At 40.9% G+C, this 6,478-nt stretch overlaps 1 long non-coding RNA gene across 1 annotated transcript in view; it reads left to right on the top strand.

The window, feature by feature from the left end:
* The window catches only part of LOC107181721, a 26,882-nt gene extending 24,435 nt beyond the window's left edge, over window positions 1-2,447 (top strand). The window contains exon 2 of the long non-coding RNA XR_001512421.1: window positions 2,008-2,447. This is a non-coding gene — a long non-coding RNA (uncharacterized LOC107181721). The remainder of the gene's footprint in view (window positions 1-2,007) is intronic.
* Window positions 2,448-6,478: the final 4,031 nt, after the last annotated feature.

The following is a 6,478-nucleotide window of genomic DNA, read 5'->3' as shown; positions in this document are numbered from 1 at the left end:
GCCTTCATGTTGTTTCCACCAAATTCTCACTCTGCCATCTGCATGATGCAACTGGAAACGTGATTCATCGAACCACATGACTTTTTTCCAATGCTCAACTGTCCAATCCTTGTGTTCCTGTGTGAATTGGAGAAGTTATATCTTGGTAACTGCAGACAGCAAAGGTGTTCGAACAGGCCTTCGGCTTCCATATCCCATACGATGCAGTGTATGGCTAATTTGCCTATAAACGTCAGGGGTCATAATAATCTGGCCACTCAGTGTAGATATTCCACTTAGTTATTTTTCAGAACTGCCTGATTATCCCTGGTAGTTTTCTGTTGCTTGCTCATTCTTTTGATTCCATAATTTGTTTCTTTAAGTAGTTCATAAGCAGCTATTGTATTTCCGACAGTTCTAATATAGATGGCTTACCTCCTCATGTGCTTGATGTCTTTAATTTTGAACTAATACTTGCCTAAGGATAAATGGTGGGACTCTGATGGGATATATCGTAGGATGCTTTCTTATAGAGATTTGATTTGTTCTGAGAGGAGCTGGGGAGACTACCAATCTGACTTAATACAGCATCTCAGGTTCAATTCCCCTTCCTTGCTGTTAACCCTAGCTTCAGTTTTTTACTAGCATTGTCTCTTAGTATAACACTAGAGACCCAGTGCATGAAATTCGTGTACTCGGCGGGGGAGAGGGGGTCCGCAGGGTTTCTCAGCCTGGCCTGTGTCCTCTCGCAGTCTGTCAGTCGGACACCCTTAGCGCTGCTGCGGAGGCAGAAGAGGCTCCTGCCACCGCTGCTGCACTTGCCAGCCATAAACCCAGCTTCTGGCTGAACGGCACTCCCCCTGTGGGAGCACACTGACCACCAGGGGGCAGCTCCTGTGTTGAGTGGGATTGGGCTGAAACCGGCTCTTCGACATCCCCCAAAGGGTCCCGGATTGCGAGAGGGACTAGAAGGTAACTAGAAACCATGTTTTATATCCAATTCAGTAGTCTTTTCAATCTATTTTTAGACCTGATTTTAAGACATATTATATTAAATTGAACCTGTAATTGTTTGTATTATAACAAGGTCTGTAGTTTTATTTTATGTCTCTTCATACCAGAGTGTGTGTATTCCATATATAATTACATATATACAAAAATAAATCCAAGCCTATATAAAACTATTATAAATACAATTGAATATATAGACAGGCATGACTATAAGGAAGATAGCTTGTGATCACTAAAGGGAACTACAGAATCCTAAGTTTGTCTTTATCTAATAAGTATGGCTTTTAAAATCAAAATAATTGTACACATAGGACATTTGTTTTTACTTATGCACAAAAGCAAGTAATTTCTGGTAAAAAAATTATAATGACCTGGATTAGCTTTTAAATCTCTTCATTGAGTAAACTCATAGGTTAAAATGATAAATTATAAGAATACTCCAATGAAGAGAAAATGTGGGATTCCTTGTGGGCAGTGCTCTTCAATAGTCTTCAGGAGATCTGTCAACATAAACAGTCACTAGCTAGTGCAAAATTAATACCATCATTCAGGGAGAGCAAGGGGAGAACTAGACACAGTCAGTAGAGAAGTCATTTTGTGTTAGGGGAGCCTGCTCTCAGAGAACCTGGGAGAACCTGCTGACACACCAGCATTCCAAGGAAGTTATGAATAGCTGCTAGAAGCAATTATAGCATTTCGTACATTCAGTCTGATATTCTATTGCATTAGTTTTGTTCAGGAGAAGTATTTTTAAAGTGAAAATAATTGGGTTAATGTCCTAAACTTCATTTTTAGATATTTTGAACGTCAGGATGGAGAGAGATGTTTCTTAACGTTCTTTTTACATGTCATGGCCATATAAACCATTATATACCCCTTTCTAAAAGTTTTCATAGATTTGTTTTCCTTAGGGGCATTTTAGTGTCTTTAATTTTTATTTCCATGTTAGCACTCCAAGGGAAGATGATGTACTTACAAGTTTGGTTTTTTTTCTCCTTGGCTTTCTCTCCCATTCAGGTTTTGATACTCTACCTCCATTCCCCAACCTCCAACCCCCCAAAACCTGTGGCATATAGCTCTATTTGTCAGATAGTTTATTTGAGGGGATTGCAAACTCTTTAAAAATCTGTTCTGCTACAATTGTTCACAGCATGGTCCACATCTGCGACTACTCTTGAAAAACACCAACAGATGAAGATATTTATGAATTTTATGGGTGAGGATAAAGGTGTGGAGCTTGGAGTGGCAGAGCCTGTATCACCTCTAAAATAGTAAGAGACACTCAGTCCATTGAGAGGGAAGGGAACACGGAAGGAGGAAGGTGGTTTCAACAAGCCCAGTGTGTAACTAGCATTCTCAGAGTCAGCCTGTAACTGTCAGTTCATGATTATTCGTTCATTGGACCTTTGTTTCTTTTCAACTTCTGTCTTTTCTATAATAACACGGAACGTTATAGTGCCCGGATTTCAATTATTTATATCACACATACTTTCAAATCTGCTATAAAGTTTAAGAATGAAATCACTGGTATCCTTCATTGCCCTGAAATTTCCCACAAAGCCATCCCCTCTGGGGCTGGTCTCTGTGTCTGGGTGTGAATGGGTCCCCATCACATTACCTGCCCCTAGAGGGCTGTAAAATGAGATACTATCAACTTAAACATCCTTTGCACTCTAAGTTGTCTTATATTATTATTTTTATTTTTCAGTGGTAATAATAGTTTCACTTGATAAGGAAATCAGCCAATTCTGAATGACTTAGTGGGAGAAGTTGGTGTCTAAGAGCACAATAGATTGTTTCTAATTGTGTGAAGAGATGTCCTAATTAAGTCTCCTGATTCCGAGTCAGAAGTTAGGGCCGTGAAAGAGGCTCGTGACACCCGGAGCCCAGCGAGGAGCAGCAGGGGACAGCTGGCATGGTCTCAGGAGAGCCAGTTTACTCATTATCTCAGTGTTTGTGAGAGTGAACACCTTCCAAGTGAAAATTAATTTCCCTTTTGGATTACTTATGGCATTATTTTTAATGCTGAAGTTTTCCACCTCATCCTTGGCCACAATTATTTTTCCCAGAATGACTGAGATGGAAAAAAAGTACATGGTTATTTCTAACAGCACATAAAATGAGATTTTGAGAGAGTTCATTCTCTGTGATTTCCTTGTAGACATTCTTAATAATGATCTTTCTTTAAAGGTAAACTAAGTACATAACAGTGTTTAGTGATATGTATTAAAATGAAAGTTAAGTGTTTTATTGGGAGAAGGGGCTGAAGCTGTCCTCAAAACATCCATGGAATAAAAAATTCTGTCTAAAAAATTCTATGTCTGTCTAAAAAAATGCCACACAAAACCCGAAGCTTGCTAATCAAGGATAAGATCATTCTGGACTTGCCTGAAGTCCTGCTCATCTATGTTACATCTGTCACCCAAACCTGGCCTGTTAGTGAATGGCAGGGACAAAAGGCCTTTCTTAACCTATCCAGCTGCTCCCACTGCTGCCAGGGCATCTCTGGGCTATGTCTAGTGTCCAGGAGGCAAGCCAGAGGAGCGTGAAATCAGCCACAGTTTCCGCTTCCCCCTCTTCCCACTCCCAGACCCCACCCAGGCCTGGCATTCCGAGGGGCTGGAGGAGCTTCTGAGGCCTGTCCAGGTCCCTCCGCCAGCTCTGCACATGGGCAGCCCCTGGACAGGAGCACGTCCCAAGCTGCCAAACATTTGGTGTCACTTCCTCACCCTGAACTTTTAGCTGACTATCCAAGCAGGAAGCATTTGGGGGGAGTTTTTCTGTCACTTCCTTAGGAGGGCTTACTGGATGGGTTTTTCATGTCCTTACTAAGAGCTGTATTTACGGTAAGTTCCATAAGTTATGAAATAACTTTGGTAGATAAAATGCACTATAAACATGATAGTAAAGGGTGAAAAAAATCTCATATTTCAACTTTAGTACTATGAATGTTGTGTATGAATGCATTGTTCCTTAAAAAGGGTTCTGAGGAAAGAGATCCATCTTAAAAATAAGGCAGCCTGGCTTTGGCCAGGTGGCTCCATTGTTGGAGCATTGTCCTGTACATCAAAAACGTTGTGGGTTTGATTGCCCTTCAAGGCACATACCTAGGTTACAGGTTCGATCCCCAGTCAGAGTGCATATAGGAGGCAACCAATTGATCTCTCTCTCTCTCTCTCTCTCTCTCATTAATAAAAACATATCCTCAGGTGAGGACTTTAAAAAAAAAAATGACCAACTGAAGCCAGAGTATATCGAGGGAAGTTGTGGGGATCTAGGAAGTGGCAGTGAAATCCTTGTTTAGGTACAGTGGGATCACATTTTTTTTACTTCTCTGTGTATGTTTTAAATTAGATGAGAAAGTGCAACTTAGGCAAGTAAATAGATTTTTATTCTCTGCAAATAAGGTCCTTCCTCCCTTTTAAATTGAGAACCAGCAGGCAAAGAACATTGTCACTGGAAACATCCTCAGCTACTTCAGATAGACAAGCCTGGAAGGCTCTATATTTAAGTTGGGATCTACTTAAGCTCAGGGAAATAGTGAGTTTGGGTTACAGTGACTGAGAATAATTAAATGTTAGTGAGGCATTTAACTGTACCTTGCTATATGTATTTCTTTAGCCCTAGCTCTACATGTGACTTTCTTTAGTGTTTAGAATATAGAGTGTAGGTTTATTTTATTATGTGAATTTTAATTAAACAGAATGTTCTTATTGGCAATTTAGTAGGGGCATGAGGAAAGCTTTTGTTTTTTCCTGATACAAGAAAATGATTAGACTGATGTCATCCCTTCCATTTCTTCTTCCCACCTTGAACATGGAATTGCAGAGTTGTAATATTGTTGACATTCACTCTTTGCACCTAATGTTTCATTCACAAAGGTACAAAACAAAAGCCCCATGTAGTGGCTGCTATGGCTAGTACCAGGGAAAGTGCTGTTCTCTCAGGGAGAAAAAAACACACAAAACTTCTCCCTCCCAGAGGCGGGCATAGTCCAGAGAGGTAAAAGGCCTGTGCATAGCAGAGGAGCACCAACTTTTTTACCTGGCGGGAGATATATAATTGGGAGAGGATCTGGTGTCTGGAGGGTGCGTATACTGAGCACACACTGAAACAGGGAATAAGGAGGAGGAAAGGGTACTAACCCTCTGCTGACAGTGGTGACAGCAAATCTTACACTGTCATCAAAGATCTTTTAGATGAGTGTGGCTGGTCAGTCATTTACGACTGACAACTGGGTACATTTCTAAGGAAGCAGGTCCAGGTTGAAGGATACAGCATCTGCTGTCCTCCAGCACAACCAGAGCAGCAGGCCCAGGGGTCTCCCACCTGGAGGGTGTGATAGATTGCACTGGGAATGAGGCTTTTAGCACAATCTGCATGCAAAGAGATATGGTGCCTCCAGTCTATCTCCAGGAACACTGGAAAAGCCTGAATGGAAATAACCTGCACCCAGGAGGCAATTGCTTTGCTTAACGAGGGTTTGATTCCTACAGTCACTCTCTGATGTACAAAGCCAAGTGTAGAACCTTACAGTCACTTAAAAATACTGGGGTGGTGCACCTAAGATAAGTAGAGATAGTTTCAGCAGATAGTCTTTCAGTTAGGGGGGAAAGAGAAAGGAACTATCGATCCTCAGTACTCATTTAACACAATGTTTTAATCAAGAGTAGGACGATAAAAAAGCTTAAGAACTTCCTTTCAAGTTTAGTTCTGGAGACTATTTTTGCTAAAAAGCTTGTCTCATGAAAGATTTTATCACTTCTTGATGTTTTATAGTGTTTCTAAGTTGTTATTCAGACAAAAGAAATACAGAATTGTGTTAACCAATAAAACAGGGATTTTTTCTTTTACTTTTTTATAGACTAAATGAATATTTTAAGAGATTGGCTACTATTGTTTCCCCTTTTGCTGAAAATATTGTATATCTTTGCACCTAGGGGGAAGGGAGTACCCATAAAAATGAGGAACTTTAGAGGTTGCAATAATTAATGTGGTGACCACAGTGGTTACAAATTTGATTGGCTAATCCTATCTAATAAAAGAGAAACATGGTAATTGGCGTATAACCGCTACCCTTCCCATTGGCTAATCAGCGAGATATGCAAATTAACTTCCAGCCAAGATGGTGGCCAGGAGCCAGGCAGCTTGAAACTAACATGAGGCTTGCTTGCTTCAGTGACCGAGGACTCCAACGTTCCCCGCCTGCCTTGCTGGCCTCTGAGCTTGCATTTTAAGAAACATTGTAACAAATATAGAAGCTAAACAAACCCCAGAAAGCTGGTTTCAGCGAGCCCGGGATCTCAGAGCTGGAGTTGATACAGAGTTTCGATTATAGAACGCAAACAAACCAGATACCTTCTTTCAGCAGCAGAGGCCTCAGAGCTGGAGCCAGAGCTAAAGCTGGCCCAGAATAAAAAAAAGAAAAAAAAGAAAAATGAAGCCGTTGGGAGCTTTAGTCAGCCTGAAAACAGCCCTCAGCCCCTCA

Source organism: Myotis davidii, unplaced genomic scaffold, assembly GCF_000327345.1.
Source record: "Myotis davidii unplaced genomic scaffold, ASM32734v1 scaffold187, whole genome shotgun sequence".
NCBI lineage: Eukaryota > Metazoa > Chordata > Mammalia > Chiroptera > Vespertilionidae > Myotis > Myotis davidii.
The sequence above is the reverse complement of the archived record's forward strand: the minus strand, read 5'-3'. Positions and strand labels throughout refer to the sequence as shown.